This window comes from Corvus hawaiiensis, chromosome 25 (genome assembly GCF_020740725.1).
Source record: "Corvus hawaiiensis isolate bCorHaw1 chromosome 25, bCorHaw1.pri.cur, whole genome shotgun sequence".
In the NCBI taxonomy this organism is placed as follows: Eukaryota; Metazoa; Chordata; class Aves; order Passeriformes; family Corvidae; genus Corvus; species Corvus hawaiiensis.
The window spans coordinates 2,321,576-2,338,355 of record NC_063237.1 but is presented as its reverse complement, the minus strand read 5'-3'; the positions used below and the strand labels follow the sequence as shown (position 1 = coordinate 2,338,355).

The 16,780-nt window shown below is 44.7% G+C and overlaps 1 protein-coding gene across 2 annotated transcripts in view; it reads left to right on the top strand.

Moving 5' to 3' along the window:
- The first annotated feature begins 246 nt into the window (after positions 1–246).
- ZBTB44 (zinc finger and BTB domain containing 44) overlaps positions 247–16,780 on the top strand; it is a 36,375-nt gene continuing 19,841 nt past the window's right edge. For both annotated transcript variants that reach the window (XM_048328691.1, XM_048328692.1), the window contains exon 1: positions 247–334. The gene's annotated coding sequence lies outside the window, so the exon portion shown is untranslated. The remainder of the gene's footprint in view (positions 335–16,780) is intronic.

Here is a 16,780-nt window from a genome sequence, read left to right as displayed (position 1 = left end):
AAGTGCCCGGGCGGCGCGCGCGCGGGAGCTCGGACGGAGGCGCGCGCTGCCCCCCCCCCCCCCCCCGCGCCCCCCCCCCTCCCCCGCGTGCACGCGCAGCGCGCGCGCGCCCCTCACGCCACTCGCGCGGGGGGGTCGCGCGCCCTCCGCTTTCCCCCCCCCCCTTCCCCCCCTCCCCCGAGTTTCCCGCGCGCCGCCTGAGGGGGAGGCGGCGGCCTCCGCTCCCCCCCCCCCCCCCCCCCCCGCCCCCCCGACAATATCCCGCTCATCCCGGTCATCCCGCCCCGCCGTCATGGCCCCCAGATAGCGGCCCGGCCTCACCGACCGCCCGCAGGTAACCGGGGAGCGCGGCCGGGCCTGGCGCGGGAGGGGGCCGGTCGGTGGCGCGGCGGCCGCTGGTGCCCCTCAGGGGCGGGGGGCGGGAGGGATCTGGCTTCGGCCCCTCTCCCCACTCCCTTACAGTCCCGTCCCGTCCCTTGCCCTGTGTTTCCCGTCCGTGCCCCGCGGCCCCGGGGCTGCGCTCACCCCCCCGGGGGATCCCATTGCGTGGTGCACAGCCCGTGTGTCCCCCTCCCGCGGGGCCGTGTCACCCCCGCGCCTCACCGTCGGTTCCCGGGGCGAGGGGTGTCTCCTGTGCGGGTGTTTGAGGGTGTCACCTTTCTCCGCGGGTGTCTCCTGTCCCTTTTGCCGGTGTTTGGGGGTGTCACCTCCCTCGGGGTGTCCTCTGCCCCGTGTTCCGGTGTTTAGGGGTGTCCCCTGCCTCGTGTCGCCGTGTTTAGGGGTGTCCCCTGTGCCGGTGGTCGGCCCTCAGGGGGTGTCCCCTGCCCCGAGGGAGCCGCACTGGCTGGCGAAGCCTGTGGGTACGCACGCAAACCTGTAGTTTCAAGGGGTGGGGGGGGGGGGGGGGGGGGAAGTTGTGTTGTTTCCTTCGTCCCAACGGGATACCTGCTGCATCCAGTGCCGGCTTATGGGAGGAAATAGAGGGATTCCCACTAGCTGTTAGGCTGTCCCTTTGTTGTTGTTTGTTTTTTTCCTACAACAGCCCCTTCTGCATGTTCCTTAGTGTCCATCTGCCAGGGTCTGCTGTGCTGTCTCTGTGTCCACGCACCATGAGGGTGATATAGTGCTCATCTGCCAAGAACCGCTTCGTGTTTTCCTGCTCTCCTTCCATCTCTCCAGAGTCATTTTCCTATATAAACATAATCAGCAGATTCTGGGAGGGTATCATCAGCTTCTTGCTTGCCAAAAGCCTGTTGTCTCATTTAATACACACAGGGTACCAGTGCCTCCCAAAATCTGCTGTACCTGTTTCCACGCACAGATGGAATGAACTCCATGCTTGACCAGCACAGCCTGTTAAATCCCACACCTCAGGGGGCTCCTACCTGTCTGCAAAAAGCTGCTGACTTTTTCCCCACCCAGAAAGACATCTCCTCCTCCAAATCCTAAGGGATGACTCCTCCAGCCCATCTCCTGTGCTGTGGAGCCTGTTCTGCCCACTGATGAGGGATGTCTGGCTCCTCCTCCACACTCACCAGGGTTATCCCACTGATTTCCTGCCAAAAGCTGGTGCATCCCGCATTGTGTGTGTTTGTACACCCCAGGGAAGGTGCAGGCCAGCGGCCTTTCTGCAGACAGGCACTGCTCATGCATGTGGAGGTTTCCACTGTTGTCCTTTCATGTCTTGAATGTTCCCACAGATGCCCAGTGGCAGCTGTTCCCGTGCTTGCTCCCATCACTTCCCTGCTGCACGTGCCAGAGAGGTCACCCCTGTACCCACTCTGATCTCTTCTTGGCTATTAAATCTTCCATGGCTGAAACTTCCACCCTTGTCCTTCCTGGGCCCTGCTGATCCTGCAGTGTGAGACTCTCAGGTTAAGCCTAGCTTGGTTTTTGCTTTGACTCTGGGGTTTCTTTTGCTGAGCAGTCCAGCAGAATACAATTAAGTAGTCTGTGTACTTCCTAGGTATCTGCACATCCCATGGGTCTAAAATACCATCACTTTCTCTTTTTCTGGTCATATACATAATTTGTCCACTCCAAGATTTTTTTCTGAGATCTTACACCCCCTTCCAGTGCCTGAAGGGTTTCCAGGAAAGCAGGACGGAGACTTTTGACAAGGCCATGGAGTGACAGGACAAGGGGGAATGGCTTCAAACTGCCAGAGGGCAGGGTTAGATGGGATATTGAGAAGAAATTCTTCCCTGGGAGGGTGGTGAGGCCCTGGCACAGGTTGCCCAGAGAAGCTGTGGCTGCCCCATCCCTGGGAACATTGCAGGCCAGATTGGACAGGGCTTGGAGCAGCCTGGTCTAGTGGAAGGTGTCCCTGCCTGTGGCAGGGGAGTTGGACGTGATCTTTAAGGTGCCTTCAAACCCAAACCATTTTGTGATGTTTCTAGAAGTCTTCTACTTCCATAATTGTCCTCAGCTGATATTCTGGGTTTGCCATGCCCACGTGGGGAGTTTCTCAGTGTTCCTAGTTACGTGTTTGCCCCTGCTTTCTTTCTATGCTTCTGCCTGATACGAGGCTTTACCTTTCCCCTTTTTAAATTTCTATTTTATTTATTCTCGGGGTGTATCCACCAGGTATCCACATGGCAGCTCTTACTTAGGTAGAGGTCACCCAGTTTACTCCTGAATGGATCCCTGGCTCTGAGCTGGATATTTCCATAGACGAGGTGATGTGTTACTTGTCACATGTGGGACACACCTGTGGCACTGCTCTGTGGACCCTGCAAGGTGATGCTGAGTGGCAGTGACTCCTATGCAGGCAGGTCGCAGACCAGCATCCAGGAGTCTTTCAGGGTATTTGGAGTGCAATGTGCTTTTCTTCTGCCCTCGAGGTCTCTTACTGCAGCTTGGTGTCTACATGTGACGCAGATCCAAGGTGCGATGAGCCTGGAGACCTTGCCTGGGTTTAAGTGTAGCTATTTAAGAAGGTGAAGCTGAGCCTGGGAGCTCAGACACAGCTCTCCCAGTGTAAATGCCTCCATTGATGTCAAACTGTTTATTCCAGGAACCAGTTACAATGCTCTAAGTGCCTCTCCCTTGGGACTACTTCTATTTAAACAGCTGGTTTTGATCCGAAGCTTTAATTGGTGCGAACACTCCAAGCAGTCTCTTTCCATGGGAAGGGAATTTCCAGCCCTACTTTAGTCTCCCCAGGTGGATGATGCATGGATGCTGAGGGAGGATCATGCTTGGGAGGTTTTGCCCTGGTTTTGTTTACAGGGTGAGGGAATTCCTGCTTCAGTGACTGTGAGGTTTGGAGGGGAGAGAGTGTCCTTATGTATTCTTTCTGCAGTATGTAAGAGGAGCAGTCAGAGAGTGAAACTGAATCCTTGCCATGTTTGTTGCAACAGGAGGTTAATCATAAACTCTGACACTTTCCAAAGGGGTGGTTTCATTCTGCAGTGTCGGTAGGGAATTGTGCTGCTCGGAGGGTCTGCTCAGCTGTTTGCCAAGAGGATCAAAAGCAAATACAGCTTCCCCCTTGTCTGAGGGTGAACAACCACCCAGACATTGGTTTTGGTTGTATCCTGTGACTTGTTTTGTATCTTTATGGCCTTTCTTTGAATGGATGTGTGGTGCTTGTGCCTTGTGAGGTGTTTGTGTGACCAGCATCAAGTCTTGGGTCCTTCACCCTTGTGGGGTATTTCACATCAGTGTTTCTCTGGCCTCATCCATTATGTCTGGTAAAGCTGTTTTTCTGTGAGCTTTGAGAACATCTGAGTGTATTCCTAGGAGAGCATCTGGTGATATATGTAGCTTCACTCCTTTTAGGAACTGTAATCCCCTAGTTTAAAGAAAAAGAAAGTCAACCTGTGACAAAGCAGTGATGCTTTTGCTGGCATGTGACGAGGAAGGAGATGTCCCCTGACGTAGAAGGGATTGTCTGTTGACATTCTTCTCCCTCTCCCGGTTATAAGTAGGTTATCCCTGCTCAAATTATGCAACTGTGCAGACAGCCAGACTTCAGGAATTCCAAATACTTCAATGTGTCAAGTGCTGACTTCTAAATTAAATGCCACGGTTGCAGAGCGTGTTCACAGTCTGTCGCTTGAAATACGACATCAATCTTGGAATCGCATGTGGCTGAGAAGGGGCAGCAACTTAATTGCTTGTTTCTTTGAGGAAGTGTTGTGTGAGAGTACAAGAGCCAAACCGGGTGGGAGATGTGCCTCTATACCTGTGACAGTGTTCCCATATGGAAGTCAGCAGTTACAAGCAGAAAAAAAAAATACTGAAAACATTGATTTATATAACAAATTGAAACGCTTCATTCTTTGTGGCTGCGGCTATTGCCTCAAAGATGCAGTTTCCAGCATCTAGATCTAATTAAATAGTTGTGTGCTTATTGCTAAGTAAACATAGGAGTCCATCACTGTTCTTGGGTTGGAGAGCAAATTGATTCTTCTAATGGTTTCTCTGGATGAAAGCAGATGTCTAGGACTGCTTTGTGCAAGGTGCTGAAATGAAATGGTGGTGGTAGGAAACGAGCTGCAAACCTGATAAAATGGGATGACAGGAAATGTAAATGCTCAGCATTTCATTTAATTCTTACATTCCATTTAATCAGGTTAAGGAAGTGACTTAAACTGTGCATTATTTGTAAATAGCGTGTTTTTAATGCGTTCCAATTTAGAGCTGGGGAAATAATTATTTCACGTGAATATATTTATCAGAGTACGCGAAGGGTGGGATAATAAGGGCTGCAAAAAGTGTGTTGGGCTCAGCATGTGGTCTGTGACAGTGGCCAGAAGTAAATCATTAGGGAAGAGTGGAGGAGCAACCCCAGACAGCTCAGTCATCATCCGCAACTCCTGGGTTTCGAGGTGTCCTGAGCAAGAGGGTCTGAGCTGGCAGTGCCTGTCGGACCTGTCCTTGAGGGATTTGCCTAAACATTTTGAACAGTTTATACCTGGAGCTTCCACGGAATACCCTGTGATGAATCCCTCAATTTGTACAAAAATAATACCTGGCTTCTGGGGTTTTTTTGCTTCTTTTTAAACTGTGGTCTCATTGAGTCCCTCCTACTTTTTGTAGTATGGGAAAGAATAAAGAATCTTTTTCCCATCAGCACCTCATTTGTGATTTTATAGGTTTCCATGTTCTCAGTTTTCTCTCTTTGGGTTCTTTTCCTTTTCCAGGCTGCGTTGTCCCAGTCTGTTTAGTACATCTGTCTGCAGAGGCAGCTCTACATCACTTTGGGGGTTTTTTTCCCTTTGAGCTCTGCTCTATTGTTTTGAGGTGATTTGGCCATACCATTTGCTTGGTTGCTTTACCCAAGAAGACTGAATAAAGGGAGATAGGCTTTCTAATTAAGGGATACTTTGTAGCTCATCTGTGATAACGTTGTAAACACTTACTGTGGGTAATGTTTTATATTCAAAGTACAAGTGAACATAGTAATCGTAGTGAAAGATATTGTAGTGGAAGTACAGATACTGAAGAAGATCTTCGTTTATAAATACAGCTACAGATGGCAGTTGATAAGGCATTTTGTATTTGGATATTACCAAGAGAGCACTATGGAAAAACTACAGTCATGGTGGATGCTTGCCAGAGTTACATCTGTTGGAAGCATGAAGATGCCATGTCCTGTGGAGACCTAAGAGTCCTAGAAATTACTGATGGGTTTGGGAATAACTGGTGGGTTAAGGGACACTTCTGTGTTAGGGACAGATACTGACAGTGTTGGAGCTCTGTGGTCCAACAGTACCTGCAGTTTTCTTTCAACGTCTTGTTTTTGGTTTTTTAAGCGGATAAATACCCCTGTTTTGAAATACCTACTGTGAGAAGTTTCTGTAAAATGTTAGTAAAGATACTGAAAGTTAAAAAAAACCCCCCAAAACTCTCCTTATGCCCAGCACAAATCATGGATATGGTTCTGCCAGGCCAGCTTTGGCCATACAAGGGCAGACAGCTACAGCCTGTGGAGTTGCTGCTCACCTGATAACGTGATTTGTGGACAAATACAAGGACTTTTAGGTTTCGGAGCCAAGAAGAACTCCTTTTAGGCATTTATCTGCATAAATGAGTCATTAGGAAAATAAAGGTACACGTAGTGCTGAAAGGGTGATGACACAACCACATTCCTGCCTTGCTTGAACTTGTTCAGGATTCTTTATAGCTGCTTCCGTTGGGAAGGTGGCTGTTGTTTATATGTCTGTGACACCTTGACTGGCTGGCAGCAGTCCATGCTGTCTGGATTAGCAGTGCCTTTTCTCCTCCTCGGATCGTACGGGATGTGAGACTTTGCCTTGATCTCTCCCTTCTGCTCTTTACGAAGGTTTTTCTTCAGTGTTGCTTCCAGCACTCGGGGTGTTAATGGGGCTGGTGTGCTTCAGGGAGAGTTCAGATTTGCATTGCCCTTCAGAAAAAATCGTTTGTTATAGTTAATGTAGATTTCATTAGGGTGTAATGCTTCCTGGAATAAAAGTGAGAGAGAAAAGCTGTCATTTTGTGTAATAAACCTCACTATTTCAAACAACCAGTCAGTTGACAGGTAAGCTTTGTGCTGAACTAGTGAAAACTAGCACTTAGCCAAATTTGGTTGTCACAAACCTACTGGTCGTGGTATGCCTTCCAGTCATTTATATCTGTCAAATGAGGAGACAAGGGAGTCGTTTCCAAGGGACAGGAGGAAACACAGTGAGGTGGGAGGCATGGTTTGGGGGTTAGTGGAGAGGAGGGACTCTGCACTTCGGCTGCTCTTGGTGTCATGCACCCAGATAGGCCCTGATTTTGCCTTGGAGGAAAGGAAAAAATAATGTGTGGGGAACCACAGATAGGGAGGGTTTTGCTATTTTTGTCTTTTTTGACTCTTTCAGGGATTCAGCGGAGGAGTGATACCAAGAAAATCTTGAGCCATACTGCTTTGGTGTGCCATTTTTCCTGATATTACTTCCACATGCCATCACCTGAAAGGGCTTGGAGATTTTTGCTTTTGTGACTAATTTGGGAGGCTGGCTTGAGTAGTCTTCATCATGTATATTTTTCCTGACTTTGTGTCAATATGCTTGCAGAGCTTCTGAAAATGAAGGCTCAAATGCTGTGGGTAGCCATGGTAAAACAAGAAAAAATAGCTTTCTGGAATTAGTTTAAATTAGCAGGTTGTAGCAGTTGCTGCCATGTGCAAATGAAAGTAATATATGGACATTTTTTGGCAATTTGCAGTACTTAAAAGTATTTAATATTCAATTGGGCTTTTTTGTACTGTTGTTAAAGACCAGGGACTATAAAACTGAAGCCTCGCTTTTTATTACACAGAGTGGGAAATGGTCATGTAACAGCTTTTCTACACTAAGAAATTCGGGAAGAATTTAACCTGAATTTGCATGGAGCAAAACTATAAAAAAGTTACTGAGATCACATAAAAATTATGCACAAACACTGTCATGAAAAGCGTGGTTAAATTTGAATGTGTGCCTTAGGGCTGTAACACATCAGTCTGTTCGCTATAATCTGATTACATTCTGAGGCGCTTCCCTGCATAAGGATATGATGAGGACTCAATTCACTTGTTGCTTTTATTCTACCAAGAAAAAAAAACAATGGAGATTTATTTCATATGTTGATGGCACATTTAGTAGTTTGCTCATGTGCTTTTTTGGAGAACTGGTGAAAACCAAAAGTACAGGGTAGTGAATCTGCTGTGAAATATCCCAAAACACTCTGACTAGTGAAGTTCACACATTAATTTTAATTATGAGAATAAAGGAAATTCAGTGTGGAACAAGACCTTTTCACAGTTACTGCTCATATTGTTAAACGAGCCTCAGTTTTAAGTGCTCTCAGAAAATGTGCTTTTATGTGTTATATGGAACGCTAATGTGAGATTCCTACAATGCAAAGTTTAAAGCAGCAGAGGCTGGGGAAGGTGGCATTTATCTGGTTTGCTTATTCAACCATGTGAAAGCTATATTAGGCACATAAACTTTCTACACTACACTGCAGCTTCAAAAAGGCAACAAGTTAAATCTAGGTCCTTTGAAGTAGTGAATGGTAACATTCTGTTCTCCAAAAGAGACGACTTCAAATGATCACACCAAACCTCAAAAAACTGTCGTGGCTGAGGAAAACAAGACAATTCTCCCCAGATGAATCTTATTTCAGAGTATCACTGTTGCATGACACATGGGTTTTGGAGAACAGAATGTTAAAAGGTAGAGAGTCGTAAAAAAGGACATACATCTTTCTCTATCTGTAAATGGTCTCAAGAAACATCTTCCTGTTGCATAAAAGCAGTCTGTGGCGTCAGATCAGTTTACATACAGCAGGCACTACTGTCCTGCCCTGATTATTGTAATCTCTGCTTTTAATTAGATGCTGAGATTAGGAGCTGTTGTGCTGCTCAGCGCACTCGTCCTAGCTGCTGCGGTGTCCCTTGTGAAAGATGCTCTGAAGAGATCTAAGCACAGTTTACTTTACAGACACATTAAGGGACAGCTGCACAGAGAAGAAAAATACACCAAACCCCCCTTCTTGAGAAGCTATCAGGAGGTTAAAATAGGTATTGACAAATACCTGGCAAAAAAGGAAGCATTGCAGTAGGCTGGTGTTCTGTGTGCCTTTTACTTAGCTGTTAATTTAATTCAATAGTATGGAGATCCTACTCCAAAGTCACTGTTAACTCATTAGCTTCCAGTTTACAGCTCAAGTCCATTCTAGCTCCCTGATGTATCACATCAAGTGTTAAGTTCATACTGTTGGATTTCCTATGAATTTTGTTCTGTTCCTGGAGCTCCAGCTCTCAGTCATTTGTTTTTGTGTGTTATGCTGACGATGCATCTTAACCTTTAGATCAGCGTTTTTTGAGCCAGTGTCTTGGAGATCTTTGCTAAAATAAGTTCTTATGGCACTTCATAGGTGAATTCTTTAATTTGTTATTCCAAGTACGTGAATTACTTTCTTTCAGCTGGCTCTTCACCTTCAATTTGTCCGTTCATCTCCGTGTTTTCAGTAATAGCTCTCTCTGTCATGTTAGTCAAACATCTAATGAAGTTCTCATCATAGGTGGCCTTTCCTCTTTTTCTGAAAAATATATTAGCAATTCAGTTTGAGATACTTCAACTTCAGTAAACGCCGGTGCTACCCCAATTTCTGTTTGTTTTCTTATTCTTCATTCTTTTTTTCTCCCATTTGTTTTCTTTTGGCTGGATTTCTGCAGTTGTACACAAACACCTGCAATCATGTATCTTTGAGAGATGAAAACATCTCTATATTTTTTAATAATCAGACCTTGTACACGAAATATTTGAGAGACAAAATTATCGTAGTGCTAATGTTGCCAAGCTTTTTTGCAGGTGTGTACCACAAAATGAGGCAGTCTTTGAACAGTCCTGCCTCTGCTCCTGGTACGCTGACACCTTTTCCCTGAGAATTAAAGTATCAGTGTTTAATCACAGCAGTGTCTAATGGAAACACTTTTAGACTGCCTTCTAACGAAAGGAGTGGTAACATGTTCTACACACCTACAACGGGACATTTAATCTGGAAGTTTTATCTGGGCCAGGAGTTGTAGCTATGCTTTAATCTTGCTGCATTAATCCAGCACACTCAGTGCCTACGTACAGAGCTCCAGGTCGGCTCTCAGTGATTCCCAAGCATTTGGATTACAAGCTGTTGCCAACTCGCAGCTTTTCCCATCAGTCAGAAGGGTCTGTGCTCAGCCATGGCCATTTACAGAGCTGTACAGATGAATTTCCATTGCCCTGAAGCCAACAGGAGCATTTAGCAGTAGAAACTTCACTATGGATGACTTAAATTCCAGCTCTGTGACATTTCTGCTGTTAATGATGTCCCCATTTATCTGTGTATCGGTTTCCCACTCCAGACCTGCTTCATGGCAGCTGTGAGCCCATCAGCTGCAGAGACCAGAACTCTCATTTGCCTGAGACATAACTGATGTGCAATTCCTGCCATAAAAATTAGAAAGAAAGGATTGAGGTAGGATTAAACTCTCCTGCCAATTTGAGATCAGGCAGGAGAAAGTCTTGCAGGCCCCCTCCTGTAGGCCATATATAAGGGTTGATAAGGGACAAGAATAAATCTAGAAGTGTCACTTTCATGAGGAAATGACAAGCCAGAGCTGCATGAGAGTCTGCTGCAAGTATGTGGCTGCTGGTGAAGTTAATGAACGTGGCCTTGGAATCTGTAATTATGACAGTCAGGCAGATGAGTGCTTAATTCTGCCAGATGGAAGAGCTCCCCTCTGTCCACTCTAGGACATGCCTGGGTGTTTCAAACAGATACACTCTGCAGAAACACTCTGGAAGATGCATCAGCCCAAATAGGTAAGTTCTGTGCCTTGTTCTGTTCCATCGCTGGGAGGTTTTTGAAGGTTTGTGAAGTCGCTGTGATCGACAGGTTTGGTTTGGTTTGGTTTGGATGCACACCATTTCCATCCTCTGCCGTGTGCTGGGCTCTCCTCTGCAGGCTGTAATTCTTCCTATCAGCCCGCAAAGGCTTTCTAATATTTCCTTTCACACTGTCAGAGCACAACTGCTGAATTTTAACGTCCAGCTTCTTAATTTCCGTGCAAATGGCTAGTCAGGAAAACAAACAAAAATCCCTAAGACACGTTGTGCTTCACCTTAAATGTAGAAGCAGCAACTCCTGAAAAACCATGATGGTTTAACTAACGGTTTTCAGCTTTTTCTTTGTTGTGACCTCACAGTACAGGAACAAGAGCTCTGGGATGTGTTTTGTATTGGTTTTAATACTCTAAACTAAAAGTAGTAGACACGTATATACATCTTTTCCATTACAGTAGATCTTTTGGGGGTTTTTTTTGACTTTTATATGCTAAGGCAGTCTTGTGACATGAGGAAGACTTTGGTCATCTCACTTTGGAAACTGTAAACCTTTTTTTCAAGTTTTACAGTTTTGAATGAGGACAACTGAGATATTAGGAATTAAGCAAATATTTCTGATTTGTTCTTGGTCTGTATTGCTTTAACAGCAGATGGTGTGCTTAGCATCCATGGTGTTAAAGTACAAAAATTCTGCAAAACCACAGAGGAACAGGAAGTACATGCTAAGGTGTTGTCCATCTTTTGGCAAGGGAAGTTAAATGAAGTACTAGGAAGGTGTAGAAGTTGATTGCAAGGATGGTGCAGTGTCTGACCATATCTTACACCTTGCTGCTGGTAAGAACTAAAACAGAATGCCAAAATAGGAGAATTTTTTGCTCTCTCTTGTATGGGAATATACATCAAGCAGTTAATTAGATTAACTTTTTTCAAAAAGCTAACAGTGATTAAGGCATTGTTCCAAAACCAGTGGCTGGTTTTGAGTGATAAATTGAAGGGGTGATAAGTGGCTGGAAGCCTTGGCACCTCCAAGAGGAGGGGTATCAGCTCCTGGATTCAACACTCAGCTGAAGTTCCAGTCATGCAAACCAGTCTAAGATAATCTGTGCTCTTCTGCTTGGGAAAAGTCTGTTGGTACTGTTCCCTTAAAATGTGTATGTAAATGTTTTCTAATTTTATCCTTTCAGAAGTGTTCTGTTGCAGCTGACATCCCATCTCGACTTACAATAAAACCATTTTGTAGAGTAAATTGATGGGTTTGGCACCCCACTACTTGTCTCTATGCTTCCACCAGCCCTGAGAATTAAAATACACCTACTAGATTTGCATCATGCAAATGCATTTTTCCATGATCTGAGTCAGTTTTTTCCTACTCCCATGAAAGATTAATGTTTTCGATAGCAGTGACAGTGTGAGTCAGAGCTGTAACTGCGAGCTGGGGCTTTGCCATGGCCGCACACATCTGCTTTCCTCTTGTGGCATGGTACAGTTAAAGCTTTTGTTTTCTGTTATTACAGGGTTTAATTTTGGGGAAACTGAAGAGATCTGTTAGGAATACGAAACATGTATTTCATGGACACTGGGCATGCTTTTTTCCTGAGTAATTAGTTTGGAAGAGGAGTTGTTGGATGCTTTTTGCCTTGTCCTTTGCAGATAAACACTGTACCTGGTCTGTTGGAGGACTTACAGTAAAGAAATATTATGTGCTTTTGCCCTTATCTCTTTCCTGCCCTGAAGAGGTTTACCTTGGTTGCTACCAAAAATTATGGTGGGCCCTGTCACAGCTCAGGATTTCCAGATGTGCAAATCTTTTCAGCAATTTTTTGTGAAGAGTTGCAGCCTTGATGCGTTGACTTTGTAAACCTCAGCTCTTACAGCACTTACAAGAAACTTACCTAAATGCTTACAAATTCATTTAAAATCAGGGGATGAGAGGAGCTTACTGGTACAATGCAGTTTCTGGGAGTGATAAGCATTCAGAGCCTCTGAAAATTATATAGGTTGTTTACATTGACCTGGATCAGTTTGAGCCATGGCTGCTTCCTTGATAGTATTTTAGTCTCCCTCTATGGAGCTGAAGTCTAGTTCTGGAGTACTGCCTGCCACCCTTCAGCAGCAGCTTCTGGTGGGCTATACCTAAAATTTAGGAAGATCTAAATTCTAGAATTTGGAAAGTCTCTTTGCCAAGAGTTGTTCAGAGGAAGAGGTGGCTGTTTTTGAAGCAATTTGCCACTGTAGCATCCTTGGAAAGTACCCTTTTAAAAAATAAATTAAAAAATGAAGTGTGGAACAAAGGAACAGGCTGTGGGGTGAGTACAGAGCACGCAACAAATGCTCTCTGTGAGCGACACTAATGGTCACGAAGTCAGTGGCCTCAAAAGCTCTGCCACATGAGCTTGTCAACAGTGGTATGCCAAAACCCCAATCTTTACAAAATATATGGTCCTGTCAAATGCAGTATTTTTGGAGCAAATTGGGAAAGCACAACACACTCTTTATATGCCTTCTGCTGTGAAAGGGAGCATTAACTGCTTACAATAAATAGGTGGGTTGTAGTATTTCAAGCTTTCCGTTCGTTAGGTGAAATTGCTCTTCCATTCCAGCTCCCAAGTGGAGTTCTCTGGAGTTACTAACCTGTCATCAGCCACTCTTTGCTGGGCAGACAGAGATCTTCCCAGGGGACTGTTCAATGTGCAGTTTGAGCCCTGCCCAAGAACAAAACACCTCCAAAGTCTTTAAAACAGAAAGTGCCTGAAAATAGGCCTCTTCTGAGAAGCTGAGAGGAAAGGGATACAGGAGCAATATCAGTGTCCTGGGATATTTCAGTGAAATGGTTTGGAGAGTCAGTGTCTGGTTCCTGAACTGAGAGACCAAGGACCAGGTCAGCCCCAGCACTGAATGCTCCCAGTTTTTTGCAGGATATGGCATCACCTCACTCCCAGTACAGGCTGGAGCTTGGCATCTCTTTCAGGTTTAACATAACAGTGTTTATGCAGTAGCTGCCTTAACACTGGCTCCTTTGTGCACTCACGTTTGGAGTCTGCTCTCCTGGAGGAAACTGAGGTTCTCAAGCCCTGCATACTTCCCAGAATGGGCCATTTCCCTGGTCCATTCACCCACTGCAGACAAAGGTTACAGGTTTGCATTCCAGAGATTCCAGAGCACCAAAGTGAATGCTACGAACTGACATCATCTTGAGCACAGAAACCTCGTGTTTGCCTTTTCTTTTACATGAATACTGTCAGGCTTGGCAGTGGGTTGAGGTCAGACTGGGTTTGCTGACCTAAAATATGTTTTTAAATAAAGTTTAGAAAGTGCTGTTGATTTGAAATTAGAATGGTGTAGTAGCTGTGGCCAGCAGTTTGTGAAGGGAAGCAGGGCAAGATTCATAGTGGAGATAGTACCTTTTATTAGGCCAGCTGCTTTTGGGAAACAGATGTGTGTTTAGATAGCAATAAAAATAGCAAACTTGAAATTTGTTCTGATTGAAACAGCTGTTCTGATTCAATTATGAACTTAATTGTACTTAATTATACTAACCAGTTAATTTGAGGGAGGGAGGGGTGCTGGTACCTGTGTACTGCAGAGGATGACAGAGATAAAATTATCCAGGTCACACGTTTATCCCTGTGGAAGATTTGTCTATGTCTGGACTGCTGCTGTTAATGAGATGCTGCTCTAACCAATGCCCAAGGAGTGATCTGCATTAAAAATTAATAATAGTAAATCAACCAGTGGTTGGATTTACACCATGGGCTCGCAGTTGGATGAACGTATCTGAGGGCTTGGTGAGCACCAGGGTGGGAATTTCCTAATCTTTTTAGGACTTATGTGGCTGCAAAGTGGTATGAAGTCTGTTGGTTTCCGTATTCAGAAAAAGTTGATGTTTTCATGCTGTAAATTGCCACGGGTCAGGATAGAGAGGTTAAAGGTGGGGTGGTCATTTTGCGGTGCTACAAATTACTTTTGTTTTGAAATGATGTGACTAAGTGAGAAACTGAATGCAGACAGCTCTGTGAGTTTGATTCACTGACTCTTCAAAAAGTTATTATAGATACCATGTTTCAAACCCAGTGATTTGAGCCATAACATTAGGCAGCAGGTGAATAAGGAGCTAAATTTTGTGTACATGGAAGTACACAAGGTCACATAAGCGATATTTTTCAACTCCAGTATAGTTTCTTTTCCATTTACAGTTTCATTACATTATAACATTACACTTAGAGTGTACAGTTTCATCTTTGCTCTTTCTAAGCTCAGAAACTTGACACCTGTTTAATCCCAAAACAGTGTTTGTGACGTGGTAGCTGTTGCTAAAAATTGCATTTCAGTAGCCTTGAAACAGTGAGAATGAGCTGAGTTACTCCAAACCACTTAAAGGTCAGGTCTTCATTCGTGCTCCTAGGAGTAAAAACCCCAACTAATTTTCAAATTAATTGTACAGAGTCTTTGGTACGGAAGCACTTCCCTTCAGACTGCTTTTGGCTAATAGTGGACAAAATTGTCCTTGCTCTGGAAGCCCTGAAGTGCTCATGTTTGAGTTCTCGCCTTGTTCACGGATCTGTGCTGTGATGGTGATTCCTCACATGTTTCCAGGGCAGGAATGCATGCTGGAAAAACCATTCTCTCCAACTGTAAATGTCTGTGGCAAAGTTAAATGCAGCCCATTAAATATGGACTGAAGTGTCCCACTGTGAATATTTTTAAAACTTGTAAAACTGTCTTTGAATTTCACTGTGTTTCTCTGGAGGTTTGAAATGTGTTGTGGGCCTGGGCATAAGTGTGTGCCTGGGGATTGGGAAGAGGAGCCCTGCTTTCAGCAGCTGGGAAGGAAAAGCCACCGTCTCTGTGATTCCATCCCTGGTCCCTGCTTAGAGAATCCCCGGTGGTTTGTGGCTCCAAAATTAACAACTTTTCCGGCTCCAACCCACTTACCACTTAGTTTAGGTGTGCACCTTGATCTCCCCACCCCAGCATTCCCAAGGGCATGGGTATATTTAGTTCTGGTTTCTGGTTCTGGAATCGCTATGGATGTGGCATCCTGCACCTTATGGTCCAAGAGCTGCTGTCAGGGACTGCCTGAGAATGGGAAATAAAACATGGCAAAGTGTTATTTTGAAGTGGTGGTGACACAGAGATGATGGACTTGGGGTGAAGCTGTAATGATGCAGCACTTTACTCCCTTAGGTCACTGTGAATGGAGTGCAGCTGTAAAAGTGTCCTGTGCCACTGAAAGATTAGAAAGAGAGTTGAACCATTGTATAATCTGGCTGTGCTTTAGCACGCTCGTCTTTTCATGTGGAAAATATTTTCATACTGTTTAAATTACCTTCTAAAAATATTTGATGTTTTTACTGCATCATTAACTGTAAGGAACTGATACTGATCCCCCTCCTCAGCCCAACCCTTTGGATTTTCCTGAAAATAGCATGTGTGTGCCTGCTCCTTGTTCACACTGAGGCCTGGGTAGGAGCCACTTGTTTGAATGGAGGTGTCAGTGCAATGAGGGTGAAACTCATTTTGCAGAAGTGATTTAACAGAGCAATATCCCACATTCGTGGCAGGAACACTGCTCCTGTAATAAATTTAAATCAATTTATTGCACATCACTGACTTCCGCTATTTTATTTTAAATTCTGTAACCAGATCAAGGTCAAGGAAGCAAAAAATGAAAGGAGAAGGAGAAAGGAAGCCACAAGAGGGGAGAGGAGGCAGGAAGCGGGGAGCAGGACAAGGAATGGTTTAGAATAGGGTAGCAGAATCAAGGTCTCACTTTGGGACTGGAGGGATGAGCATTGCTTGTTCAGAAGAACAGAGAGGAAAATGGGCTTTGTCTTTTGGGCCTGTAGGAACTGGGAGGATTTCTCTGAGATTTTTCTGCTTGTTTATAATGATGTATTGGTACTATTTCTAAGTACCAAATTATTCCATGGCTTGTCCTTGTGAATGTATTGTTCTTGTACGAGCTGCTGAACAGAAGTGCTTGTGGACTTCTGATGTGCCAAGGAACTGCTGCAGCGACCGGGATTTCAGAGGGAAGGGTATCCAAAGGCCATTTCTGAATATGCTGTTACAAGATTTTGCTGTAGTGTTTTGGTCTGAGATCAATGAAATATGCTTTTCATTTGATTCATGCTGGAGAACAAACAGTCTGGATATTCAGATGCCTCTTGAGGTTGATCCGTTTTCTTTCAGTGAAGGGAATGTTTTGCTTGTGCTTAACTTCTTCCTCTGCACTAGTGTGAAATTTCATTTTAAACCCAAATGGCCCTTATAGTTTCCACCAGACTTTATATATATTATCAAGTGTTAGTTAATCTGTTCTCTTGAACGGTTTTCCTCTGTCTGCAAGGGTTTGAGTATCAAAAGTGAAAACCCAGGAACAAGAAGCAGCCAAGTGTAAATGTCTGTAGAACCAGGTGGGCTGTGACAGCTGCTGTTTCAATATGTCACATTTGGGGTAA